This window comes from Narcine bancroftii, chromosome 6 (genome assembly GCF_036971445.1).
Source record: "Narcine bancroftii isolate sNarBan1 chromosome 6, sNarBan1.hap1, whole genome shotgun sequence".
Taxonomy (NCBI): Eukaryota; Metazoa; Chordata; class Chondrichthyes; order Torpediniformes; family Narcinidae; genus Narcine; species Narcine bancroftii.
In genome coordinates this window covers 128,228,195-128,240,735 of record NC_091474.1, presented here as the reverse complement: position 1 = coordinate 128,240,735, position 12,541 = coordinate 128,228,195, and the positions used below count along the sequence as shown (strand labels likewise).

General features: G+C 44.0%; 1 protein-coding gene across 8 annotated transcripts in view; it reads left to right on the top strand.

Moving 5' to 3' along the window:
- Nucleotides 1-12,541, top strand: part of dst (dystonin) — a 570,552-nt gene that overhangs the window by 53,729 nt on the left and 504,282 nt on the right. The gene's annotated exons all lie outside the window — the stretch shown is intronic.

Below are 12,541 nucleotides of genomic sequence, written 5' to 3'. Positions count from 1 at the left end.
CCTGTCTGCATTGATGGAATGCAGGTGAAGAGGGTGTGTTCGTGTTCTGGGGAGTCCATAATATCAGAAGATCTTTGGAGCCGGCACACACCAATGCCTCCAGTTTCTGAGATTTAGCATGTTGTCGAATTCTCCATCCACACTTCTCCATGTGAACTGTGGAAAGTATACTGACTGGTACATGACAGCCCGGTTTATAAGTTAGAGAACCCAGGAGCACTGAAGGCTACAGAAGGTAGCAGACACAACCAGGTCTATCGCAGGCTCTGGCCTCCCAACCATTGAAGACATCTTCAAGCTGCCTCAAGAAGGAAGCTAACATCATAAAGGACCCCCATCACCCTGATTGCGACCTCTTCTCGCTGCTACCTTCAGAAGGAAGATACATTAGCCTGAAGTCCAGTACCTCTAGATTCAAGATCATTCTTTCTGATGGCTATCAAGTTTTTTTATCTTGCTCTGTGAATATTTATTATTTATCTTTTGAATTTATTATCTCAATTTAATTAATGTATCAGGTATATGTTGTTCAGCTGCAGCAGGTAAGAATATGTTCAATGTATATCAAGAAAATGCAGATGAACTGGGGAAACAGTGAAGAAATTGGCTTCTCTCCTTGTAGTCGTGGAGCTTTGCATTCCTTTTCCATTCCATATTCCTGAGTGCAAAATCAAGGCCAATGTTTGAGAGCGGATGCTGCACTCTTGAACGTCCAATTTCTGGACACTGTTTTAAGCCAGTTGATATTCCCAGCTGGGTGGAAAGGTGCCAGTGAAGAAGAGCAATCTCATTATTCCCTGGTATCCTAGCCAACATTATGCCCCAGCAAAGTTCTCTGAAACCGATATCCTCTTGTCGCTGTGAGCTTGCTGTTTGTTGGACCTTGGTCTGCATGAGCTGGCTGCCATCTTCACCTTTGAGAACAGATGAAACCTTTCATTTTATTAGTTGCAAGGGGCTATTGGGGATGCCTTGGGGTTGAATATGATGCTGGACAAACCTGTGACTCTTCACTCTTTTCTGCTTGCTGAAGGTCATGATGCTTCTCTCAAATACTGTGGTGTCTTCAAGTCTGTCCAGAATTGAGGAAAGTTAAACTGGGACATCTAGGGGAAAAACTCAGCAGGTCCCTTAGTGTCCATAGGTGATAACGATATATAACCAATGTTTCAGGCCTGACCCCTTTGTCAAGGTATGAGCCAAAACCAAGCAGGGGATGCCTGAATAAAAAGGCTGGGGGTTAGGGGGGGAAAGCTGGTTGGGGAGGAGGGAAGAAGGGGCAGTGGGAGGAGCACAGGCCAACAGCCAAGATGAATGTGGATAGGAGAGCAGGAGAGAAAAGCCAATAATTGATTGGGGGAAGGGTGTAGCTCTGTGAATACCGAGCTGGAGGAAAGGAGACAGAGGGATAGGGAAAGAGATGGATGGGAGAGGGGGTTGACAATAGAAACCAGAGCAGTCGATATTAATGCTATCTGGTTAGAGTGTGCCCAATTGAAAAGTGAGGTGTACTTGTCACCACAAGAGTGCAATAAGTACAGAAATGAAGCAGCAAAGAGGCATTCTTGGTCATTTGGTAATTGGGATTCATATCTAGCTCAGTTGGCAACATCTGCTTCCTAAAGAACTGTGTGGGATTGTTTCAGTTATAATTCTTGTGGGGATTTTGCAGTTTGCTGAAATATTTTGATTGTTCAGCTGTAAATGTACTGTAATCGTTCAAAGCAGCAGGATATCTATTCAAGTGCAACCTATACAGCGGAATGTTTCCATGATTAACTTGTTGGCTGTCTAGGCTGTGCAGAGAATATTATTTTCTTTTGAAATGGCAACTTGATTCTGTGTGGCCAGAGCAGGCAGGTTTTGATCCAGTAAAACTGTTGTAGATAAGACTGAACGTGTGGATCCTTGTACATGAGCTCATTGTAATTGCCCATGGGGTCTGCTCATCTGAAGCAACTTTCTGAAAAGTTTTGCACACAGAAAGGTTCCATCGGATCCCTCGAGTAAATATGAGAGAAACTATTGCACAATTTGGAAGAGGATCAGGGAAAGTCTCCTCTGTGTTTCAAAGCATAACCATCAACCTTGAATTAGCTGGTGATTGGAGATATACAATGCAGAAAGAGGCCATTTGTCCCACTGAGTCTATGGTGACCATCAAGCACCCATTCACTCTAACCCATATGACAATCCTATTTTATTCCCTCCACATTCCCATTGACTCCTCAGGTTCTAGCATGCACCTCTAGTGCAGTGATATGGGTGGCAAGGCTGGCGTAGTGGTTAGCATAATGCTATTATGGCACCAGCGACCCCGCATTCAAATCTGACACTCTTCCTATGGAGTTTCTAATTGTGTCTGCATGGGTTTCCTCCAGGTGCTCTGGTTTCTCTCACATTTGAAATGTACAGGGTTGAGAGGTTAATTTATGTGTTTGAGGGCACAGGCCAGAAGAGCCTGTTACTGTGCTGTATGTCAAAATTGAATTCCTGACCTCCAGGGTATTTGTGTGTAGTCTGTATGTTCTAACGTCGAAGTACTCGAGATGGCAGAGGCCGACAGCATCGAGTCCACGCTGCTGAAGATCCAGCTGCGTTGGGTGGGTCACGTCTCCAGAATGGAGGACCATCGCCTTCCCAAGATCGTGTTATATGGCGAGCTCTCCACTGGCCACCGTGACAGAGGTGCACCAAAGAAGAGGTACAAGGACTGCCTAAAGAAATCTCTTGGTGCCTGCCACATTGACCACTGCCAGTGGGCTGATATCGCCTCAAACCGTACATCTTGGCGCCTCACAGTTCGGTGGGCAGCAACCTCCTTTGAAGAAGACCGCAGAGCCCACCTCACTGACAAAAGACAAAGGAGGAAAAACCCAACACCCAACCCCAACCAACCAATTTTCCCCTGCAACCGCTGCAACCGTGTCTGCCTGTCCCGCATCGGACTTGTCAGCCACAAACGAGCCTGCAGCTGACGTAGACATTTACCCCTCCCATAAATCTTCGTCCGCGAAGCCAAGCCAAAGAAAGAAGAAGTATGTTCTCCCAGCAATCATTTGGGGTCCCTCCAGGTTACGTCTCCTTTCCCAAGGATGGGCAGAGAAGTTACCTCTTGGAAACATTGGATTTGACTCTGTGAGTGGCAATGAGTCAGAAAATTGCAAACGCAAACCCCAGAGGACTGAAGGTAGTGGCACTCTGTACAACTTCAAGTGGGTTTACAGAAAGAACCCCATTGCTTAGAACAAGCACTGAGAAAAGAAACTTGCCCAGTCTTCAGAAAAGGTTGCCCATCGACCAACATCGTTCCAGAACTCATCTATTCATTATGTGAGTTTGCTGTCCACAACTTGGCTCCTTCATTCTGACAGTGACATTCCTGTTCTGGGACATCCTCAGATTCTAACCAGCAGCTTGATGAAATGAAAACTCTCAGCATTTTCCTTTGCAATACACAAACGTGCTCAAGAAACTCAGCAAGCCACGCAGCATCTAGAGAAAGTAAAAGGTAAACAATGTTCTGGGCCTGAGGTGTGAGCAAAAAGCAGGCAGGCACCTGAATACAAAAGTGGAGGGAAGGAACAGGAATATAGGCCAACAGGTTCGACTGAGTTCCTGTGGATGCAGATGGAAGTGAAAAAAATGCTGAGAAGTGATGTGGGGAAGGGGTAGCTCTCTGAATGGAGAGTGGAGGGGGTGGGGATAGGAAATCCCCACCCCCTCTTGGGGAGGGTTTAATAGAAACTGGAGAAGTTGATGTTAATGCTGTCTGGTTGGAGAGTGCCCAGACAGAATATAAGGTGTTGTTATTCCAGTTTGCGGGTTGCCTTGGTTTGGCAGTGCCTGAGGTCATCGGTGGTGTATGCATTTAAAGTGGTTGGCCACTGTGAGGCCCCTGTTCTTGCAGCAGACAGAGCAAAGGTGTTTATTGAAATTATCTCCCAGAATGCTTCATGTCTCACTGATGTAGAGGAGGCCACAACGGGAGAACCGGATGCAGTAGATGACTCCTCGAGATTCACATTTGGAATGACTGTTTGGGGCCCCAAATGGTGGGGAGGGTGGAGGTCTGGGCATAAGTGTAGCATTCCTTGTGGTCACCAGGGTAGGTTCCAAGGGGATAATTGATGGGAAGAGATCCGCTTTTCGCAGGGGCCATCTCCTCCAGCATTCCCTCGTCCTCTCATCCTTCTCCACTAATCACAGACTTCCCTGTTCGACAATCTTCTTTCCTTTCTTGAAAATGAGCAGCAAACCTTTTGCAACTCCTTTGTTCCAAGCTGTGTTGGACGTGAAAACTCTGCTAAAGAAACCCAGCGTTTATTTTTAAGTTCTACATGTGCAGCACTTCAGTTGCTGTGTCATCATTGTCTTGACGACAGGCCCAGTCTCTTTCCTGCTTGAGGGCCAGTGCTGACCAGTACATTTTTCTGAAACTACTTCTTAAATTTATAATGAGGAACACCGTGCAATGTAAAATGAAGGCACTAACAATTTAGGAAATATTCAACCTGGAATGTCTGAGGTACACAAAATTTGAAATGTTCTCTATTCTTTTCTCCTTCATTCTAAATCTGATCGGGTTCAATCCAGCCCATTGCCGTGGCCTGCAGTTAGCGAGGCGCAATAGAAATAGAGCTACTAGCAAATTGTTGGAATTTGGAATTGGACAGCAAAAGGAACTCAGTTGGCCCAAAGAATCATAGAAACATAGAAAATAGGTGCAGGAGTAGGCCATTTGGCCCCTCAAGCCTACACTGCCATTCAACATGATCATGGCTGATCAGTACCCGGTTCCTGCCTTCTCCCCATACCCCCTAATCCCCTTAGCCACGAGGGCCAAATCTAACCTTCTCTTAAATATTGACAAGGAACAGGCCTCAACTACTTCATGTGGAAAAGAATTCCCCACCACTCTCTGTGAGACGAAAATTTTCCTCATCTCAGTCCTAAAAACTTCCTCCTTATCCTTAAACCGTGACCCCTGGTTCTAGTTTATCCCAGCATTGGAAACCACCTTCCTGCATCTAGTCTGTCTAAACCCTTAAGAATCTTTATGTTTCTATAAGATCCCCCCTCAATCTTCTAAATTTCAGAGAATACAAACCTAGTCTATCTAACCATTCTTCATATGTAAGTTCTTCCATCCCTGGTATCAGCCTAGTGAATCTTCTCTGCACTCCCTCCATGGCAAGGATGTTCTTCCTCAGATTTTTTTTTTGTATGCACACTGTTAGCTCCTCGGCCACATCAATTGAGCTGAAATGGCAACCTCCAGTTTTGGCAGAACGGAATGGTTTAATCACTAAATATGTTGTGTTGTACAGAGATATCAACAGCCCAAACAATCCTATCGAGTTCTCTGTGGCTTCACCTGAGACAACTTTGAAGCTTGTCAACCTAAAACCAGACACCACTTATGATATCAGAGTGCGAGCTCATACAAGTAAAGGACCTGGTCCATATATTCCTAGTGTTCAATTCCGGACACTGCCGCTAGATCCAGGTAGGATTTGTCTATTTGTGTCCTCCTTGATGCAGGTAGGTGATGATATTAGTGAGCTGGGTCTCAAGATTACACATTATATCTCACTTCTTTGCACCAACTTTGAAGGTAATGTTCTTGAGTCTTAATTTACTTTGGGACTTCCATCCTCAAGTAGCTGCAATCCGTTGAGACTGCTTAATGTTTATAAAGGTAAGTTTTAGTCGATAAGATTTTCGGAGATCCAAGTTGATGACCATGAATCAGAAAGCAGGATGGAGGTCAAGAATCTGGTTGTGTGGTGCCAGGACAACAATCTTGCTTTCAATTTCAGTAAGATTCCACCTGCATTGAATTCGACCATCGTTATTGAATGAAGATCTACTGGGACCAATGCCTGAAGAGGGCGCACAAAATCAGTGAACCGGTGCGGACTCGAAAGGCCAACGTGGCCTGTTTCCGCACCGTACATGGTTATATGGTTTCAAACCATTACGCATTTATTTTTGCTATAAGAAGTCTCTGGGTTACGACAAGGTTCTGTACCTGAGAATAGAACATTGGAATACTGCATTCAGTTCTAGTCAACCCATTACAGGAAAGATGTGGTTGCTGTCGAGAGGGTGCTGCCTGGATGGGAGAGCATGCTTTATGAGGATAGATTGAATGAACGGTCTTTTCCCCTTGGAGTGAAAGAGAATGTGGTGTGACCTGAGTAGGTGTACATGATGATGAGATGTTGATTGGCTGAAATGGTTAATAGGAGCTGTGGTTTTAAGCTGCTTGGGAGTAAGTACACAGAGAGTGGTGGGTGCATGGAACATGCTGCCAGCAGTGGTGTAGGAGGCAGGTACAATAGGATCTTTTGAGGGACTATTAGATGGAACTGAAAAATGGAGGGTTATGCAGTTAGGAAGTTCTAGGCAATTGTTAGAACAGGTTATTAGGTTGGTACTGTGAGACGAAGAGCCTGTACAGTGCTGTAGATTTCTATTTTCTATGTACTAACTGTCTAACCTGACCTGTTTCTAAGTCAGAAATGAACAAAAACAAGTCTGTGGGGAGGGGATCGTAGAACCAGCTGCTGCAGGAGAACAAGGAGGTGTGGGAAGAATGGCCTCCACCCAACCTCAGAGACTCATTGAGTGGGTCCCAGCTCTTGATTGTTGCAGTTCTGATTGGGGAGAGAAGGCACAGGGAAATGCCTCATTCCCACCCTGCAGAAGGTGCCAGCAAATCCATCCTTTTGTCCTCATCTATCCTGCCATTTTCCCAAACACATGTTGGTCTTCACAGGCCGTCCATATGTTGGGTGTTCATATCCCAGGCATGAGCTTCACTCACTTCCTCAGAACTCCCCATGAACATTAAATTTCTTGGAAACCTCCCCTGCTGTGAGAGGAACCATTCTTGTCTTTCCATGACATTGCACTCTTGCCTTATGACTCCACTCTGGCATTGATATTTTTTTTGAGCTGACTTTTAAAACATTTTCAATTAAAATGCAAGCTTTTTTTCCCCCAAGACATTGTGTCCATTGGTGAAATTTGGTTGCAGGAGAGGCAGGATTTGCAGCAAAATATTTTGGGCTTCCTTTGCTTTTAACACCACAAAACAGAGGGATGAAAGGGGGAGGAGTGGCATTGCTCGTCAGGGAAAATATTACAGCTGTGCTCAGGCAGGACAGACCAGAGGGCTCATTACTGAGGCTATATGGGTGGAGCTGAGGAACGGGAAAAGTGTGACCACACTCATGGGGTTGTACTATAGACCGCCCAATAATCAATAATTGGAAGAGCAAATCTGCAGAGAGATAGCAGACAGCTGCAGGAAACACAAGGCTGTGAAAGTAGGTTTTAATTTTCCACATATTGACTGGGACTCCCATACACTTAAAAGAGCTGGATGGCTTGGAGTTTGTCAAATGTGTTCATGAAACTTTTCTAAATCAATATATAGAGGTACCAACTAGAGAGAGTGCAATACTGGATCTCCCATTCGGGAATGAGACCAGACAGGTGACAGAGTATGTGTAGGGGAAAATTTTGGGTCCAGTGATCATAATGCCATTAGTGTCATTAATTATGGAGAAGGATAGGTCTTGGTCTCTGGTTGAGATTCTAAATTGGAGAAAGGCTAATTTTGATGAAATGAGGAAGGATCTAGAATATGTGGATTGGGATGTTGTTTTCAGGCAGGATGTGTGAGGTAAGTGGAAGACCTTCAAAGGTGAAATTTCGAGAGTACAGAGTTTGAATGTTCCTGTCAGGATCAAGAGCAAGGTTAGAAGGCACGGGGAACCTTGGTTTTTGATGGATATTGGGGATCCGGTTTGGAAGAAGATGTATGGTAGGAAAAGACAACATGGAGCAAATAAGGTACTTGAAGAGTATTTCTTTTTAAATGCAAAAAAAACCTCAAGAAAGAAATCAAGAAGGCAAAAAGAAAGACATGAGGTTGTTTTGACAGACAATGTGAGGGAAAATCCTAAGCATTTCTTCAGGTATATTGAGAGCAGAAGGATGGTAATAGACAAAATTGGTACCCTTGAAGATCAGTGTGGTCAGCTTTATAAGGAGCTGAAAGAGATAGGGGAGATCTTAAATGGGTTTTTTTTTCAGGGAACAGGCACAGAGTTGTGGTAAGTAAGGAAAACAAGCAGTGAGATCATGGAACCTATGCAGATTAAAGAGGAGGAAGTGCTTGCTGTCTTAAAGCAAATAAGAATGGATAAATCCCTTGGGCCTGACAAGATATTCACTCGGATCTTGAGGGGGTCTGGCAATGATATTTAAAATGTCTTTAGCCACGGGAATAGTGCTGGAGGGTAGCTCATCTTGTTCTGTTGTTTAAAATAGACTCCTAAAGTAACCCTGGATATTATAGGCCTGCAAGCCTGACGTCAGTAGTAGGTAAATTATTGGAAAGTGTTCTAAGAGATTAGATATACAGTTATATGGATAGCCATGATCAGGGATAGTCAACATGGCTTTGTGTGTGGTAGGTTGTGTTTAACCAATCTTATAGAGTTTTTCTAGGAGGTTACTAGGAAGGAAAGATGAAGGAAAGGTTGTGGATGTTGTCTGCAAAGGTCTGTAAGGCCTTTGATAAGGTCTCGCATTGAAGGTTACTCAGGAAGTTTCAAACACTAGGTCTTCATAGTGAAGATGTGAACTGGATTCGACAATGGCTTGACTGGAGAAGCCAGAGATTAGTGGTGGATGATTACTTGTCAGACTGGAGGCCTGTGACTAGTCGTGTACCTAAGGGATCAGTGCTGGGACCATTGTTGTTTGTCATCTATATCAGTGATCTGGATGGTAATGTGGTAAGATTGGCAGCATTGTGGACAGTGAAGAAGATTTTCAAAGCTTGCAGACGGATTTAGGCCAGCTGTAAAAATGGGATAAAAATGGCAGATGGAATTTAATGCAGACAAGTGTGAGATATTGCACTTTGGAAGGACAAACCAATAAAGGACACAGATGGTAAATGGTAGGGCACTGAGGAGTGCGGCAGAACAGAGGGATCTGGGAATACCGATACATAATTCCCTGAAAGAGGCATCATAGGTGGATAGGGTTGTAAAGAGAGCTTTTGGCATAATGGCCTTCAATGTATTGAGTACAGGAGTTGGGATGTTATGTTAAAATTGTGTAAGACACCTGAGAGGCCAAATTTGGAGTATTGTGTGCAGTTTTGGTCACCTAACTACAGGAAAGATATAAAAAAAAGATACGCAGAGACATTTTACTCGGATGTTGCCTGGTCTTCAGAAACTGAGTACAGAATAAATGAAGCCAGCTTTGTGGAAGGTGCCCCCACACAGCACAATAGCTGGCTTTTCATTGTGTCCAATTGTGGATAGCTGAGAAGGTAAAATCTCTGGCTGTGAGTGTCAAGGAATCTGTGTAGATTTCAGTAATGCTGGACGCAGCCTTGTTGCAGTGAAGTTTTGTTTCCTTCTGCTGGTTTCTCATTCAGTCCGCAACATGATCAGTCAATTTTGAAGTAAAATAAACCAATGCCTGCTCAGCAAAGGGCAATACATGTGACCTGCTGTAATCCCGATCGGCCCTGAGGCTGACTTTTGGCATAAACACTTGGGGCGCATGTTGATTAGCTGCATACCATCAACCTGATTTTGATTCGCTGCTGTTACTGGGGTACATTAATCTTACTTTGAATCATGTCAGTAGTGTGAATGTTATGGAAGTGTTTATCAGGTTGATCATTTATTCATTGCTTAAAAATAGTACTAACTAGTTGAGGCTGCCAGTGTCAGAATTAGATCTGACTTTATCTCCAATTATCTGTCTTGCCCTTTACTTAAAATTAAATCTGAGCAGTGTGGTTCTTTTTGCCCACCATTCTCCTAATGAGAAGGATCTCTAAAGTGTCCTGATCTGAGGTCAGTGGATCCCTGTGTACATGTGCTTGCTGGTGGATTTGGATTGCAGCCTTGCAGCATCCATTGTTGTCGTCCTTCCACGTTACTCTTTGGAGATGCCTGCTAGGTGAACTGGGTTTGGAATTTATGCAGCACCTCCACTGGTGAGGTTGATATTGCCACCGAATCTGAGGCAGTTTCATTTACATTTACAAGTTGCTTAGGCAGGTTCACAGAGAGGAAGGGTTTGGAGACAGAAGGATGGGACTATCTCATGTATACACTTTGTTCAGCAGGGATGTTGGGCCCAAGGGCCTGTTTCTTTGCTTTATGACTATAAATTGTTTTCTGCAAATGGTTTAAAGTACTGTGTGCAGTGCTCACCTGATGAAGGAAGGATATCATTAAGTTGGAATGTGGAGAGATTCACTGGAATGATGTTGGGAGTGGAGGGCTTGATTTGTCATGAGAGATTGGATTGGATGGGTCTTCATTCGCTGAAGAACAGCAAACTGACTCTGAGGAGTGAGGGAGAGCAACCAGAGGAAATTATTGAAGCTGGCACAGTTTTGAGATTCAGAAGAAGACTGTTGGCTAGGTATTTGGATGAGGACATGGACCAATGCAGGTAAATGGGACTAGCTCAGAATGCCAGCTTTGTCTGAATGGATTTTAGTTGAATGGCCTGTTTTGTGCTGTGTGGGCCCTCTGGCTTCCTCAAGAGGAAGTGATTTCCGATAAATGATTAAAGACCATTTCAACCCCACCATCCTGACAGTTTAACAAAACAATAATGGAGTTGTTGGCCACGTTTAGCCAAAAGCCCAAAGTTGCTGATCTCTATCGCTTCTGCTCCATTTTGGCTCTGCCCAGATGACTCCTATGCAATTTTTTTCATTTGGAAAGAAACCTTCTTCCAACTGAGTGATTAAACACAGCTTGCTTACTCCAAGTCCTCAGTCAACTTATTTCATCGGGCACTTTGGAGATCGATGCCACTGGAATGGCATCTGTCACAGGATTTTCCTGTTTAGGAGATGATTAGCTGGGTTTTACTGAAGCATTTGAGGATGAATGTTAAAAGTGACCAGTCATGGAATGTATATATGTGTATGATACCAAGGATGCAGGAAAACTTGAAACAGTTTTCCTTTGTACATAGTTTTATTAATACATTGTGGTGGCCCACAGTCTACTCTGCAGGAAATGGCCATAGATAGTAGTGATCAAACTGACGACATATGAGCTGAGCGGCCCATTACCATAGGTCGCAACAGCAAAGGCTAAATCAGCCAGTCACCAGCAGCGGATCGCAGGCGGTCCAATCTGCGGCCGTCAGATCACAAGTCAGGCCCATGATGATGCGGCAGTCCACCTATAAAAGGTGGAGCAGATAGTCGAATAAACACTGTGTCGACTTCACTCTCTGAGAGCATCGTTCTTTGAGCAATAACCCTGAGCTATCACCCTAGCAGTGTGTTACATTTTGTTTTGTTGGCGGGGGGAGGGGGGGTGGATTGTATTGAACAAATGCAAGGTTTTCTGTTTATCCCGCTTGAATTTAAAGACTGGAGATTGGGGTTGGACAAGGCCACTGGAGCTATAAAGCAGCAGTTCTATCAGCTCTGTCATGATGCCCCCTAATTAACAAGACATGCTGATCATCATCAGCTGTGAAAACAGACACTATTCTACTAACCACCAGTTCATTGTGTTTCTCCACTGTCCTAACACAATAGCATTCCATTGCCTCCCTGAACTAGTTCACTTTGCATTGGAATAGCTCTTTCAGGAATAAAGTAAAAGTACTTGTGCTGTTTCACAGGAGCACAAAATAATTCAATATGATGCAATGCAAGGAGATTTTGTGATTAAAAGCCTGGTAAAAGAGTTGGGCATTTATGGAGATTCTTGAGGAAGAAGTTTGGAGAGGCAATTCCAGATCCATCGGGCTGAAGACTTGATTACCAATGGTGTGGTGGATGCTGTGGAGGTGAGGAATTGTAGGAGTGTCAGTACCTTGGGAAGGTGGTGCTAATCAATATTCCTTTATCATAACCAGTTTCTGGTTAGTTTTCTGCCAGTTGTTCTGTGGTTGAATACTTTCACCCAGTTTTGCATTTGATTGTCTGAATCACAGAGCAGCTGACCCTGGAATTTGTGAAAATGAAATTAAAAATATTACCCAGTGATGTGTCCAGTTCCTTCAACAATGATGCACCAATCTGTCCAAGAACATATCAGAGCTGCTTCTGGCTGAGCTTTGGAGTAGCAGCATCATCTCAGCTGATGTATAATGCAGCACATTGTCCCTCTCCAAATACATCAATATCATAAAGATGCCTAATTTTTTTTAAAATTAAAATTTTAAATTTAACTTTTTAAAAAGTTTAAATGTAGACATACAGCACGGTAAAAGGCTATTTCAGCCCATGAGTCTGTGCTGCCCAATTTACACCCAATTAACCCTCACTCCTGGTATGTTTCAAACAGTGGGAGGAAACTGAAGTCCCTGGGGAAAACTCACATGGATACGGCAAGAGCATACCAACTTCTTTCAGTGTGAGATTCGAACCCTGGTCCCAATTGCCGGCGTTGACAAGATGTTGCCCTAACCGCTACGCCAACCATGGCCGACAATTACTTTGATAATTTTATTTCCC